Below are 16,829 nucleotides of genomic sequence, written 5' to 3' on the forward strand. Positions count from 1 at the left end.
TATATTGTTATTGCAACATTTAGAACTCCATCCAGGTTTTTGTGATTCTGCAATTGTGAAAATTCATGCAAAATCAACAGATCTCTGCATTTTTTCACAGAAATGCGTAATAATGAGTTTACCAGTTTTTTTTTTTTCTACCTGCACAAGTAACATTTGGATGTATTGATAGTTTCACAGTACTTTTTCTGTGTATTCTGGCAGCCAAGCAACATTTTGTTGCCAAATTCACCATCATATCTTTGTGCAAAGATAATAAAGTCAGTTCAAGTCTATTGTAAACTTTCCACAAAAATGGTCAGAAACATCTGGCCTGCTCACTCCAGGACTTTTAAAACCAGGGCTGCACTACTATACACCGATTATAGAATCTTAAACAGTCAGTGAGTTGACTGACTGTCAACTCACTGACAGTGAGTTGATAAAGTTTTCAGGAGCATTTTTTTTTTTGCATCTTCGCTTGATTTAGAAAAAAATGTCCTAGTGTCTAAATTTCTTTCCAGAAATTTCAAAAACCATCAGATGATTTGAAAGTTCATGTCCAAACAAATCCTTTCAGTGGCAGAAGGAAATGTTTCTGCAACAGGAGCTCAGTGAAGAGCAGGGAACCCACCTCTGGGTCTTTGAGGCGTTCGAGGTCTGGGTACAGGTAGAACTTGATGCCTTCAGAAGCACCTGGCAGAGTTACGCCGCGGATCAACAGGACGATAAGCATGACGAACGGGAACGTGGCCGTGATGTAGACCACCTGAGGTAGAACACACACACACACACACACACACACACACACACACACACACACACCCATACACACACACATACACACACACACACACACACAACATGAATACTGCATTCATCTCTGAGCTCCAGTTTCAAAATGGTCATAATTTTGACTTTTTCCTACATTTTCTGCTCATATTCTTAATGAAGCCATCGCACAGTTACTGAAATAAAAACAACTACTGTATTTTTTTCTGAAAGAGACTTTTGACTGTCATTTTAAATATGTATTTCCTAAATTCCTCTTGATTGACCAGTTAAAGTTTTATAATGTTTCTTCAATTCAAACATATTCATAATCTGGAGACTTGGAAACATTTGTATCCACTTATTTCACAGTCTTTCACTGTTCCTTCACAGCGCCACCTGGGGAAATTACTCAACGTTTCCAACAACACAAGGTTCCTCAAATTCTTGGTGGCCTTTTGTCTGGGTGAAAGTTACTGATTTGTTTTTTTGAATATTTTCCATCTTGCTTTTATCCCTTGGAGAAGGGACTTTTGGATGTTTGATAAGGAAACAAAAACAACCACAAAGCTGTTCTTTATACATGACATTTTCATCATTTTCTTCGTTTCATTTAAAAAAGGGTTTTGTAAATAAGAGAACTTAGTAATTCCCCGTTGTTGGAAATAGAGACCTAAGTGTCATTTTCTGCCTTGTGGAAAGTTTTGACTCAACTTTGTTTTATAAGAGTTGTTTGTCACAAACTTAAACAACTATAAAAAATATATTGGACCAATCAATCAGGAGTGCTGAAGCCATAAAGTGGAGTCCTTCATTCTCCTCTTGTCTTGTGAAAACTTGTGTTTATGGCAGCAATATGATGCTTTCTAAGAAACTGCATCATAAATTGCTGTACATATTGTTTTGACAGCTTCAGTAAATGTGTGAAAGTTATTGTTGGTTAAGTTACTGATCCTGGCTTCAGTTTGCAAAGAGAGTCAGACCCAATCTGTTCCCTAATGTTCCCTAATGTTCCCTAATGTTCCCGAGTGTCAGACCAGGAAGAAAAACAAACAGCAATTTCACAGCATATCTTTGTTTTTAGTATCAACATTTTGAGAAATAGAATCTGAGTTACATTTAAATAAAAGAATATTGTCATTTATTTCACGCTGATTTACCTTTCCAGTGGATTTCACACCCTTCCAGATACAAAAGAAGCAGATGACCCAGACAAGGAGTAAACACAGGGCCAAGTCCCATTTAACGGGGCCGATCTCATCGATGCCGCTGCTGATACCCAGCACATTGTGTCTGCAAAACAAAATAATAATCCATAATTATCCGTACTTCTAAAGCTTCGCTAAAGATCACAGCAATAATGAGCGATTCACATGAGGAATACAACGAACATGAAAGTTGTGTGTGGGCACAGAAGTGAGCAGGTGCGAGGGATTTTATGTAACTTACTCCCAAAACTCTGTGACGGGGGAGGTAAAGTTGGAGGCGTTGGCGGCAACCCAGACGGTTTTGTTCTTGCGGTAGGTGTCCTCAATGCATTGATCTGTATTCCAGGGCTGATTGCACTTGGCCCAGGGCAACTCTGGCTGGAAACACTGAAAGGTAATTTAAAAAAACAGAAGGTCTGAACAGAAGTATGTATTTAGACAGATTAGATTCCTGTGCACCTTTTAAAATAAAAAGGCAATTGAACAGTTTTATATCCCCACCTGGAATAAGTAGTAGAGACCCCAGGCCAGGATGACGATGTAATAGATATTCAGGAGGGATACAATTACAATGGAAGCGTAGCCAATACCTGCAACAGACCAAGGATTCAAATTTAAAAACAAAACAATAGTGAAGAATATGTTGGTTACAGAGATGTTGGAGGCAACTGGATGATTTTATGCTACATTTTGTGCAACAACAAGATGGTCACTATTTGACTGAAGCTTGAAACCAAGTTCTGAGTAGTTAAACTAAAAATATAAATAAATAAAAACTCCTTTTCCACAGGAACATTCAAAAAGTAAATTTACTGCCTTTCCAATAAACATTTAAATTCAGGAAAAAGACTGTTTCATGTAAGTTTTTAACAATAAATCTGGTTTCTTTCAACTGATAGGCAAATGTTTAATGGATGCCAGAACTCCCATTCTGACAATGCACATTCAGTTCTGAATCCATGGTAATCCTTTTTTAATACTGAAAAGTGTTTGTCCAACTCCTCTGCACAAGATAATCCTGCACTCTATTCAGAGAACATACTGTGACCAAGCAGAAATATCCAATCCAATCCCTGTCTTTGGTCTGTTTCTATAGTTTGACCCACTCACTGTAAAAAAGGAACCTCAGGGGTTATCACATTAACAAAAGAATATCATGTACTGTTAACTAAATAATTCCATGTTTGAGCCAAAAACATGATACAAAAATGTTGCATAAACAAGATATTCCACAACTTCAACGTTTATAAAATTGAATCTTGTTGAGCGAAAATGATTCATTATAATCAGACCGATCCTAATGCTGAAGACCACGAGTGAGATCACGGGATATCACGCACGTTCACGCAAGATTACGGGAAATCACGGGATATCACGCGAGAATACGCGAGACAATCGGTTTTCTCTCGCAAATGGAATAAAATGTATTCAAGGTGAGATAACGTGATTCTATTACTTCAGCTAGATCTTCCGCCGAAAAAAAAGAACATCGGGGCGTATTACATTAACAAAAGAATATCATGTACCTTTCACACAATAATGTTGGGTTTGAAACGAAAACGAGATATGCCACGACTTCACGTTTATAAACTTGAATCATGTTGAGCTAACATGATTCATTATCGTCAGACTGATATTGTGCTGACGACAACGAGTGAGATCACGGGATATCACGCGAGACAATCGGTTTTTTTCTCTCAACTGGACTAACGTGATTGTATGACGTTATCTCAACTTGAATACATCTAATTAACATATATATACCCACCGCGGGTGGTTCTTATCCTCTGAGCTCGGGTCCTCTACCAGAGGCCTGGGAGCTTGAGGGTTCTGCAGTATCTTGGCTGTGCCAAGGACTGCACATTTCTGGACTGAGATGTCTGATGTTGTTCCTGGGATCTGTTGTAGCCACTGCTCCAGTTTGGGGGTTACTGCCCCGAGGGCCCCGATGACCACAGGCACCACTGTGGTCTTCACCTTCCAGGCCCTCTCCAGTTCTTCCCTGAGGCCCTGGTATTTCTCCAGTTTCTCCTTTTTCCTGATGTTGCAATCGCTTGGTATTGCTACATCTACAACGGCTTTCCTCTGATGTTTATCCACTACGACAATGTCTGGTTGGTTCGCCATTACCATTTTGTCTGTCTGGATCTGGAAGTCCCACAGGATCTTAGCTCTGGCGTTCTCCACCACCTTTGGGGGTGTTTCCCACTTTGATCTCGGGGTTTCCAGTCCATATTCTGCACAGATGTTTCTGTACACTATGCCTGCCACTTGGTTAGGGTTAGGGTTATATATATATATATATATATATATATATATATATATATATATATATAAAAATTCCCTTCTCACCCACCGCGGGTGGTTCTTATCCTCTGAGCTCGGGTCCTCTACCAGAGGCCTGGGAGCTTGAGGGTTCTGCACAGTATCTTGGCTGTGCCAAGGACTGCACATTTCTGGACTGAGATGTCTGATGTTGTTCCTGGGATCTGTTGTAGCCACTGCTCCAGTTTGGGGGTTACTGCCCCGAGGGCCCCAATGACCACAGGCACCACTGTGGTCTTCACCTTCCAGGCCCTCTCCAGTTCTTCCCTGAGGCCCTGGTATTTCTCCAGTTTCTCGTGCTCCTTTTTCCTGATGTTGCAATCACTTGGTATTGCTACATCTACCACAACGGCTTTCCTCTGTTGTTTATCCACTACGACAATGTCTGGTTGGTTCGCCATTACCATTTTGTCTGTCTGGATCTGGAAGTCCCACAGGATCTTAGCTCTGGCGTTCTCCACCACCTTTGGGGGTGTTTCCCACTTTGATCTCGGGGTTTCCAGTCCATATTCTGCACAGATGTTTCTGTACACTATGCCTGCCACTTGGTTATGTCGCTCCATGTACGCTTTCCCTGCCAGTATCTTGCACCCTGCTGTGATGTGCTGGACTGTCTCAGGGGCCTCCTTGCACAACCTACACCTTGGGTCTTGTCTGGTGTGGTAGATCTGGGCCTCTATTGCTCTGGTGTTTAGGGCCTGTTCCTGGGCGGCCAGGATGAGGGCCTCTGTGCTGTCCTTGAGTCCAGCTTTTTCCAGCCATTGGTAGGATTTACTGATATCAGCCACTTGGGTTATTTGCTGGTGGTACATCCCATGTAGGGGCTTGTCCTCCCATGATGGTATCTCTGGCACCTCAACCTCCGTTCCCTGTTGTCTGAGACATTCACTGAGCACATTGTCTGTTGAGGCTTTGTCCCTGATGTATTGATGGATCTTAGTTGTTTCGTCCTGGACAGTGGTTCTCACACTCACTAGTCCTCTGCCTCCTTCCTTGCGGCTCGTGTACAGTCTCAGGGTGCTGGATTTGGGATGGAACCCTCCATGCATGGTTAGTAGCTTTCTAGTCTTAATATCTGTGGCTTTTATCTCCTCCTTTGGCCAGCTAATTATTCCAGCAGGGTATCTGATTACTGGCAGGGCATAGCTGTTTATCGCACTGATTTTGTTCTTGCCATTGAGCTGGCTTCTCAGGACTTGCCTTATTCGTTGGAGGTATTTAGCTGTGGCTCCTTTCCTTGTGGCCTCATCGAGGTTGCCATTTGCTTGTGGTATACCTAGGTACTTGTAACTGTCCTCTATGTCTGCTATTGTTCCTTGTGGGAGTGAGACTCCTTCTGTGCGGATCACCTTCCCCTCTTTGTGATCAGCCGACCACACTTCTCTAGTCCGAATGACATCCCAATGTCAGTGCTGTAGATCCTGGTGGTGTGGATCAGTGAGTCGATGTCTCGCTCACTCTTGGCATACAGCTTGATGTCATCCATGTAGAGGAGGTGACTGATGTTGGCCCCATTTTTGAGTCTGTATCCGTAGCCAGTCTTGTTGATGATTTGGCTGAGGGGGTTCAGGCCTATGCAGAACAGTAGCGGGGACAGAGCATCTCCTTGGTATATGCCACATTTGATGGACACTTGTGCAAGTGGTTTGCAGTTGGCTTCAAGGGTGGTTTTCCACAGCTTCATCGAGTTTGCAATGAAGGCTCTCAGAATCCTGTTGATGTTATACATCTGTAGGCATTCAATGATCCAAGTATGCGGCATTGAGTCATAGGCTTTCTTGTAATCGAGCATTGAGTCATAGGCTTAAATTGGCATATATATATATGGCCAAGTGTCTCAAGGATCACTGATGCTGAGTTGTAGATCAGCTCATTGGTTTCTGTTATGGTGCTGGTAGGGATCGTTCTCAATGCTGCATTCACATTCTCAATGAGACTTTCAGATGGTACTTCTGAAAGGAACAACATCAGACATCTCAGTCCAGAAATGTGCAGTCCTTGGCACAGCCAAGATACTGCAGGACCCTCAAGCTCCCAGGCCTCTGGTACAGGACCCGAGCTCAGAGGATAAGAACCACCCGCGGTGGGTGAGAAGGGAATTTTATATATATGTATGTATATATATATATATATATATATATATATATATATATATATATATATATATATATGTTTTTTTTTATTCAATATCAATATTTGTCAAAGTTAATCTAATAAAAAAAAACACAGTGACGTCAGTTCCAAAGCGCTATGTGTCAGACTCATCTCCCGCTGAAGAGGATCCAGCGACATCAAGAGATTACTGAAAATCACGCGAGATAACTGGCTTGCACCTTGTTGGGTTTTTTCAAGGGCAGAGGGGAGATTCCTGGCGTGCATCTACTTAATTTGAAGAAGGTAAGAGTCAAACTATTTTCATCTAAATCCATATAAAAATATGTAACTTAAAATTTCTCTACCATTTTCTACTTGTTCCATACTTGTGTCACATTATTTCATGTTCTGTAGATTAAGTCGGTTAGGTTAAGGCAGATAGCTTTTTGTTTACATTTATCGCCGCACCATGTTAGGTACTCTGCAGAGCCATATGTAGTGTAAGGGTCACAAAGCTGCTGCCAGAGACACAAATGGACCCCAGAAATGTCACAGTTTTGCTCCTCCTGAGCTCCCTGGAGGTTTAGTGGATTTTTAACACACGGATCTAACATCAGTCTATTTCTAACTATTTTAATTCTATTTCAGTAATGTTACTATGGAGGTAAATGTAGATACACACACTTTGGTACCTTTCTATCATCATCGAGATTCTTAATTAATTATGGTAATAAAAAGTCCTACATTTCAGTCGGTGAAACCTGCAGAAAGCATTGCTTTCTGAGCTTTGTTAAATGTTCCTAAAATACCTGTTAGTTATGGATTTCTAGTATATTTTGTCAGGCTAAAACTCTCAATGGATTATCCATTATTACAGACTTGAGCTTTCTATTTTTTTTCTTTAAAATACATGTTCCTCTGCTGTAAAGATGTTGGGGTGTTTTTGGACTCTTCTTTGTTGTCCCCAAATAATTGTAGCTCAGAAACAATATTGAAGTTCATTGGTTGAATTTTGAAATGTTGATGTTTTTTGTGTTGATTGTATGTGCTCATTTTGACCTATGTTACTATTACTTTCTACCATGTTCAATTCACCACTGTTCTGCACATATGTGCTTGCATGTGTCCTGTGGTTATATTCATGAGGCATTCAAGGGACTTGTACTAAAAGATACAACTCAGTTCAGTATGAATTGCATATTTTAATGGCTGAAAATATATCTGATCTCTTTCAGAACATCACCTGATCACCTGTCTGTAATCCACCTGCTTAAGTTCTGGTCCAGGGGATCATCGGCTATCAAGTTATAGATTTCAGTGGCTAATAGTAAGTTTTGCCAGATCTAAAGTGACTGAATGTAGTGTTAGAGAGCTTATAAAGCTAGGGTTCAGCTAAACATTTATTTGGCCAGTCTGTTTTATTTGTCTTTATTTGCGTGGGGATGTGGAAATGTAAGGAGTGTAGTCTCTCTCTGTCTCATAGATATGACCTGTTAAAACATTTTACACTTAAACACCGGCATATGCGACGTTATCCATGCCCACACATAGACTGTCCATGTACTTGTAAGACATGGAATGCTTTGCATATTCATTTAAGTAGAAGGATATAGACTGTGTTGACCATTCTGTACTTTTCACATATTTCTTTGGTGATATATTCATGTCTTTATTTAAACATCTAACAGCTTCAGTTAGATGTTTAAATAAGATGTTAAACTCCATTTTAGTCATGGCATAATGAAGGGATACTAGTAATTTTAAATATCTTTCAAACAGACTGCAAGCCACTGATCACTTTTGTTGTGACTTCCTTTGAATGTAGCTATGTTTTCAAGTGTGTGAACCTATACTGCTGGAGTTTTGAGATTGTTGTCATTGTTTTTTGATCTGCATATTTAGGAAGACACTGCTGAGGTCAGACGAGAGTGCATCCTCAAAGGTCTGTGTACCTAAATGAAGATCCAGAGAAGCTGGTGAGGGAGTACATGGTATGTTAAATTGTTTTTGTATTTACAATAGAACTCCTAAGAGTTGTTAAAATACTTTCAACAACTAAGGTCCATGAGTGACTCAATCAATGTCAGTCTAATTTGTTTATTTACATTGGAATAATCTTAATAAATTAGGTTGACCTAACACATTTGCTTTAAATAGGAGTAACACAAGTACATGGTGCTGAAATAAAGCAAAGTAATCAGGTGGAAATCCTTTCCATAATTTTTTTATGTTCATCCAATGACTTATTTTTTTCAGTGCTGATAACAGACTAATAAGTGATTTGTGGGGCAGCTGCTGTGACGGCCTGACCCCCTTCAGGTCCAATCACATCCGAAGGTCAGAGAAGCCCTCACAAACACGAGGGCCGACATGCCAGATGAAATGTTTTCTAATAAAATAATTTGCAAGTAGAGAATGAAGGAAATCTATCCAGACAGTGTATTAAGTTAAATCATGCCAAGCAACTCCTCCAGTGTCTGACTGGGAGATTAAATTCCAGCTTCATATTTATCTTCAGAAAACGCTTCCTTTAAAAGATAATGTGCTGTCAAAACTCAGATTGCAAACTTGGCAGGTAAACAAGATTTGCAGTTTTGATTAAAAAAACAGTTTTTTAAATGAAGATATGAACTTTGAACAGGGGATCAGAACCTGGCCTTGAGAGGTTTGGTGAAAGGTTAGTGACCTTTCGCCAAATCATTCTGTTCGGCATATTTTAGCTGATTCAAGGTCCAACCAGTATCATTGTTGTTTTTAGCCTTGACTGAAATAAAAACTATACTTCCGAGAACTTTCAGATAAGTTTCATTGTCATTAGTGGCCGTGACAACAAGATAGATGTAGAGACATGATCTTGGTAAGTGTTTTGTTTTGAAGTATTCTTTGACAACTTAGGAGGAGGAAACGTAATCTTCCTGGAGTGAGAGCAGGTGCAGGAACTCTGATCACAATGGATTAGAATTTGGAGTAGAGTTCACACAATGACCGCAGTCACACTAAGTCCTCATAAGAACATTAAAACAAGCTTTGTATTCACTCAGGCACAGCCGACAGCGGCCACTCATCCAAATTAATGTCCTTCAACGTCACCGGCCATCTGTGAACGCAAGTGTGTGGATGTGTGTGTGTGTATGTGTGTGTATGTGTGTGTGTGAGAGAGAGAGACAATAGAGAAGCTTGAATTATGAAACAACATTCTCACCCTTGTTTGCCTTTATATGTATATGAATGCAAGAACTACTTTGCCAACAAATCGTGTCCTTTTAATCACTTGGCCAATTAATAGCTGTAACATCCTCACATCTCCAAACACACACACACACACACACACACACACACACACACACACACACACACACACACACACACGCACTTATATATTCAGATCACATGGGACAGTGCTGATCAAACAAACAGATGTGTCCTCCTCCATGATGTCATGTCTTCAGCTCTTTGGAGGGATGACCTTGCCTGACCTCACTCATTGTATCTACACTGTAAAAAGTGATGCACGGAGCTGTTCATTCAAGCTAATAACTACCATTGAATACATTGTAAAATAATTGACTTGATGGTGAAAGTCAATTTTTTTGCATTCTGAGGTGTTAATTTTGATTCAGACTGAATTACTCACACTTCTGAAGGAAAGAAAGCAAATATTTTGATTCCTCTCAAAACATACTGACAGGAAATGATGTAATAATTGAATCTGAGTCACGTGAGAAGTTGTGGAGAAGTGCTTGGAGAGCATCGTCCGTTTCGGCATGGGGAAGAAAGAATGATTAACGTCCTAGCATTTAATCGAAGAATAAACCTGCGGTAAGTACTAACCTAAGCTGATGTCTTAACAAGCCTACAATTGTATTAATGCAAAAGACTGAGTTAATGTCACCTGGTTAGCAAGCTGAAGGTCCCGCCTGAATATGGGTATCCCAGTAAACGCTTTCTTTTTTCGCCGGGTTAAATGTGGTGTCATTTCTGAACTTACACGTATTTCACGAGAAATATCACTATGTGTACATTGTTCGGTTGTAGCTGGAATTAATCAAGGTAGGCATAATTTGTTACCAATCAATCGCTTCCACCACGGTTCGCTCGGCTACACCGTGAACTTGACTAGCTCAGCATATTAAGCCTTGTTAGCAATTAGTTCGTCTAGTGTGTTCATACCAACCATTTAAAAAAAGAAAAACATGTGCCACCTATGAGTACACTAATGTGTAGTAGCTCATAGGAAATCATTTGTGCACCTGTCACTGCACCAAAGATACTTTGAGACTGTAGGAACCAAAACAGGAGCCATCCAGTCTGTCTTCATATTTAAAGAGGGACTACCAGTGGCCTCTGGCAGATGTACTAGAATGGCTTTACATTTCCACAGCTTTGTATTAGTCTGCCATGGATTCAATATTGACCAGGCGCGCACTGTAAAAGCACTGTTTATGGTAGAGCTGGGAATTGAGTTGCTAGATTAGTCTACACATCGCATAATAACCATTTTGATTGTCCCTAAAGGGTGTGCTGATGCAGATTTCAGAAGGGAGTGTATCCTCAAAGCTCTCATCATCTACCTGGGAGAACGTGTTGAGGACCTTATAAAGGAATACATGGTATGTCCAGATATTTTCTGTCACAATGATGATTCAACTTTATTCATCACAGGAGACCACCTATGCCATTATACACTATATAGTGATTAATGAGGTGTGCCAGACTGCAGTTGTTCAGTTGCATAATGTCGTATATTTTGCCTCAGGGTCCCAGAAAGATCAAGCCAAGCAGGAGCTGGAGAGGACCATCATGGCAGACTTCGTCTTCAGAGAGAATTCAAGCCTTCTACAGCGGCCCCAAGACGTTGGGATTGTCATTGATGGTGTGGAAGTCCTCAATGAGTTGCCTTCTGTTGCAGCCGGAGTTGTAATGCTCTTTGGACTTTGCTATGCTCTTATCATGGAGTATCCACAGGGTTTCAGGTTCACCTTTGAGGCCCTTCAGAAGATCCTGATGGAGCTTGGTACCAACAAGATGACTTCCAAGATTCGCAAACTCAGTGGTGTGCACCAAAACTTTGGAACAAACTTCCAGACAACTGTAAAACAGCGGAAACCCTGACTTCTTTTAAATCGCAATTAAAAACACACCTGTTTAGAATTGTTTTTGAAATGTAATATGTAACAATGTATTGTCTATTATATGTTGCATGACTTTGTGTTCTTGTGTTTATGCTGTAAAGCACTTTGAAATGCCTTGCTGAAATGTGCTATACAAATAAAGTTTGATTGATTGATTGATTTGTGTGTGCTTAATGTGTGCATGTAGTTGCCACTGGCTTCTATTTAAGAGGTAGACCACCTCAGCAGCACTTTGTTATACAGGCTCACGGTGTCACTTTCATGGACTGCTTTTGTTGGAATTTTACTTCTTTGATGATGTTTAGAGATGCAACATTCCTTCATGTGTTTGAACAGTACAACAGTGGATGCTTTCCATCCATTTAATTTAGCTTGGTAAGCCATATTGTCTTTATTTCATTGCTCTGAGCAACAATGACATGTTTATATTTGTTTGTCTGAACATGCCACTTTTTTTTCTCCTTTTTTACTTGTGAGGAATAAATGACTTTGAAAAAATGTTGCTGGAGTGTATTAATTGTGTATTAATTTTTGAAAATGCAATATAAACACACTGTGTGTGTATATATGTAGATGCTGTACACACACACACACACACACACTCTTTGGGGCTCCTCTTAAGCCATGATCGTCGCTGTCGGACAGAAACCAACTTTCTGAAAGACTTTTCTTGTTTTGATTTCTAGCTACGTTTAGCCAGAAATCAACCGGTTGCCCAGCCATCAGGGTTAGCAAATAGTTTTTAAACCAAATTCTGAAATAGAAAAAAAAGACTTTCATGGGGAAAATGAATTAACTCGTGCTAATGCCTGAATATTACTTTGGTGCAATGTATATATATTTGATTCGTTCAATGTAAATATTTTACTTTGGTTCCAAAACTGAAATGTAAATAATTTAACTTGGATAAAGGTGAAGAATTAATATTGGCTCAAGTACAATAATATGGTTTGAGTCAAAATTAAATAGCCATGTTGTACCAAACAACTTTATTTACATTCTGTGAAGTCAAATATTTTAGATGCAACAAATGGACATCAAATTTTTTACTTTAAGCAAGGCCACACTTTTTACAGTGTACATATGGAGTCAACTCATTTTTTAAACTGCTGAAGGTTTTGCTGAGTAAACAATCTGAAGATTTGTCACAACAGTTAAAGAAGCTGAAGATGTGATCATTATTAGCATGCTTCCTGTCAGTACATGCATGTTGGAGTCTGTGGCGTTTGAGGAGAGAAGGATGAACTTAAAACATAATCTGATGAGGAGTTTTGTATTTGATGGCCTCATTTCTCATCAGCTATCTGGTCACGTTTTTATTTTTGTCTCCGTTTCATCTGACTTTTTTAGAAGTGCGATCAACAAACAGAGGACCAGCTGTTTGTTTTGTACAAAATATTTTAGCTTTTGCAAGAGTTTAATAATTAACGAAAGGCAACGCTGGCTCCCATCCACAGTTTTTATATTCTTTCCTCTTCGTCAGTGGTTCTGCAGGTTTTTTGGGTTTGTATAGTTTTAGCTCATTTTCAGGTAATTTTGTTGTTTGACGAGTCAGTTCACTTTGACGTATCAATGTTTGGAGGCATCAAAAGGCTCTTTGTTACCAGCGGTCCATCTCGAAACACAATTTGTTTTCATCTGGATGTGTGTTAGGGTTTTACTTATTGAAGCTGATATATTTGTCCTGGTGTGTTTCTCTTTGCGCGGTTCTTTCCTCCTACCCATAAATGTCTCAGACATACTGCCTCCCCTCGTCTGGCTCTGCTGGTGATATCTTCCATAAAAGGGGATTTCTTATTCTGCCATTGCTCCAGAAATGCATGCAGGGCAGGAGAAAGACTTGAGGAGATTGTTTTCTTATGATGCAACCTGGGTTTTCTAGGTTAAATTATTAACTATACCTACTCACGACTGAGAAACCAGAACTGTTTTTTTTTACAGTTCTAGTTAAATCCTGTGTTTTTATTATAAATTACCCTGACATGACTTATGTCTTAACATGTGTTTTGTTTTCCTCACCTATAAAATTTTAACAAACAAATTTATACTTCCACAAAATATTAATTTTATTATTTTAATTTATTTTTACCATGCTGTACACATTTTATGTTCATCTCAGATTTTTTTTCTTGACTTTTAATTGTTTTTTCTCAGCCTGATTCATTTTCTTTCGCTCCGTCTGGCTGTCTTTGTGTCGCTCCTTCTCCCATCTTCATCGGTCCATCTGTCGGCGGCTCAGATCCCACCACCACCCTGCTCTGATGTGTTGCTGTGCTGTTACCATAGAGATGTGTAATTCAGGACACTGTGCGTACCGCCTTGTGTCTGAGTGTGTGTGTTTGAGACAACCACACCATAACGTGTTAGAATGTGAAGATAAAATGGCAATTGCACATGTGAGAGTGAAGTAAAATACGTTAATCTTATTTGGCTGGTGGTGAGAGAAGCTGGCCGGGAAAGCAAAGGCCGAGAAGGAAGAAAATGCTGTTGAACGTGGGCACTGAAAATGGAGGAGAGGAGATGAAGGCAGGGAAAAAAGCTTGAAGTCGACTTGATCAAATAGCATCACTAGACTCCTCAGAGCCATTAGATGAGCTTTCTGGGAAGTTGAAAAAGAAAGACAAGGTGAGATGAGGAGAAGGCTGAAGCACTGAACAGGCCCAGCGTGTAGGTGTATCAGCGCAGCCCTGGTTGTTGCCTGGTGACGGCTGCTGGGCAAAGTCTCAGCGCTCTGATTGGAGGAGAATCTGGTGTGACTCAGTCAGTCCTCTGTCAAAAACAGCAGAGGTGTGGAAAAAACCTGAATCTTAAGTAAGAGAGACAGATCTGCTCTGGATGTTTGGTGATGGGGGAATTCAAGAAAAATCTGATAATAAAAGGGCGGGGCAGGTGGAGCAGTGGAGAAATGTCCACTGCTCCACCTGCGAGCAAAACAAAAGAAATAACTAAAAATAAAAACAAAACAGAGAATCTAAGCTGCATTTATTAATTAAACATAAAAAGGGAATTGCCTTTCTTCCTTTGTGATGCAGTGATCATCAAATTCCTGAGTCACCGCTGCTGAGGATGAAAATGATGGTTTACATGTTTTTGGATTGAAGATGTTAAACCGAGTAAACATGAGAATCAGTTACCTGTCGCAAAGTCCAAAACTGTGCATCCTTATGTGTAAATGCAGTTACATGAACAAGTTATAAAATAAAAATGTCAACCTCATAACATAACTTTTCTACAATAACAGATTTCTGCTTTTGCTGCATACACTGCCCTGCTTTCCATTGTAATGTAAAGGCTTCCCCATAATGCAGGGGATCCCAGAGTTGTTCTGGGCCTCCCCATGGATCACAATAAAATCCCCCCAAAATAAAAAAAATCAACTGGCCACACATCATTCAACCAGACACAAACCTATACACATATTTTGTTTTCAAACTCCATTGAAGTTTATTTCTATGATTACTTCATCTGGTGAGTCAGAGGCATGACAGACGCCGACTGACTTCTGCCTCCCTCATTGCATCACTTCCTCCACAAACCATATGGAAATGGCAAAGAAAGAAACTCAATCTCATTTCAAAGTGCTAGAATCAAAGGCACTCCTGTTCTTTTCTGACTGAATTATGATGAAGTTTCAGGCACATCAGAAGCACATGGTCATGTAATACGGCAGGTTTGAATGATTTCTGAAAAGGTCATGTGCAGACATTCAGAGAAAGTTAAGTTTTCGTATCACTATAATTACTAGCAGTCCAGCCAGCTAGTAATTAAGAGATGGATGCTAATGCTAACTTGTGCTTAAATGCTTCAAAGAAGGGGAGATACGAGTGTAAAACTAGGAAGGCTTAAAATGTTCCCAACATGTAAAAGTTTCAATCTGACATCAGTGTCTGACATTATAAGGACTTTTCATTTGTCAAAGTAAAAGAATTGCCTTCTGCACAGGAAGGGTTTGAGGCGTTCGAACTTCCTGGTGTACAGGTTTTGTTTTCATTCAAATTTACCATTTTAGCAACTGAATTTTAATAACCGTCTACATACCAGTAAAAATGGGACAAAGCTTCTCCCAGCAGGTGATGCCGCCCTCTGAGGTGAACTGACCAAGGGCAACCTCCAGGAAGAAGACTGGCAGACCTCCGCCAAACAGGAAAATGAAGTAGGGGATGAGAAACGCACCTAGAAATGGGAGACGAAACAAAACCCAAACAGGTAAAGTAAAAGAAAAGTAGCTAACAAAATGATTTTTCCAACCATTTGATGCTCACCTCCACCATTCTTGTAGCAGAGGTAAGGGAAACGCCAAACGTTCCCTAAACCTACAAATCCGCCGGCCACAGACAGGACAAAGTCCAACTTGCTGGCCCACTTCTCCCTCTGGGGGTGCTTGCCCTCCGCCTCGTCTTCAGGCCGAGTCCCAGGGCTCTTACCAGGAGACGGCTTCAAAGTGTCCTTATGGAAGTCTTTCAGACACTGAAGTTTCTCTTTTGTGCCATTCTGTGGATAGAAAATGCAGAAATGTAAGCAAAACTTCATATTAAAATAATTTCAAAAACATGATTCAGGAAATGTTGCTTGAATATTTATCCAAGTAACATTGCATAGCACTCTGGATCCCCAATGTGCCACAAACTGCAAAAATAATCCACATAACCTGATAAGTTACCAGCAGAGAAACTCAAATCTAAGTGTTGCAAGTGTTCTGCTGCTGTTCTGCTGCCCGTATTCATTGTCTGTTTTAGAAACATGTGAAGCAGGTGCACATCAACTTGTAACAGTATCATTAGCTAACCACAAATCCACATTCTATCACTCACACCGTTCTTAATGCAAATTTACTAAGACTTCATTTGTATTATATATTGACTGTCACTTTTGTTTGTTTAAATGTGCCAGAAGTGATCTTCTGCTGATTATACTTCAGTGCAAAGCTAAAAGTTAAACAGTTACCAGAGAGATAATTTTACCAATGAGAAGAAATCTAAACTTTAATGACCTCCTTTTACTTCCTCCTTCTATACTTCCTCATTTGCTCTGACAAAAATGTGGAAACAGAAGAACAACGTAATCATGATCAGCAACGACAGCTGTAAATTTCCACCCAATGGCGACAGCGAAGGAGAAAAAGAAAGTCAGGGAAGAGACACATACTTAACAGTCAGCACGTGTCTCCAACTGTGGAAAATGTCACATCCTTATCTTTATGCATCGGCCCAACTGCTGCTGCACTCTCACCTTTACTATCCGTTTCCCTCATTCATTCTCTGGCTCTGACTTAATCATAAAACCACATTTCAGAAAAAACCCAACAGCTTTGCACTGTTTG

The 16,829-nt window shown here is 40.1% G+C and overlaps 1 pseudogene; it reads right to left on the reverse strand.

Annotated features, from left to right (window-relative positions):
- Positions 1 to 16,829, reverse strand: part of LOC129372666 (sodium- and chloride-dependent taurine transporter-like) — a 28,125-nt pseudogene that overhangs the window by 8,558 nt on the left and 2,738 nt on the right.

Source organism: Poeciliopsis prolifica, unplaced genomic scaffold, assembly GCF_027474105.1.
Source record: "Poeciliopsis prolifica strain line A6 unplaced genomic scaffold, Auburn_PproV2 SCAFFOLD030, whole genome shotgun sequence".
NCBI classification, from domain to species: domain Eukaryota; kingdom Metazoa; phylum Chordata; class Actinopteri; order Cyprinodontiformes; family Poeciliidae; genus Poeciliopsis; species Poeciliopsis prolifica.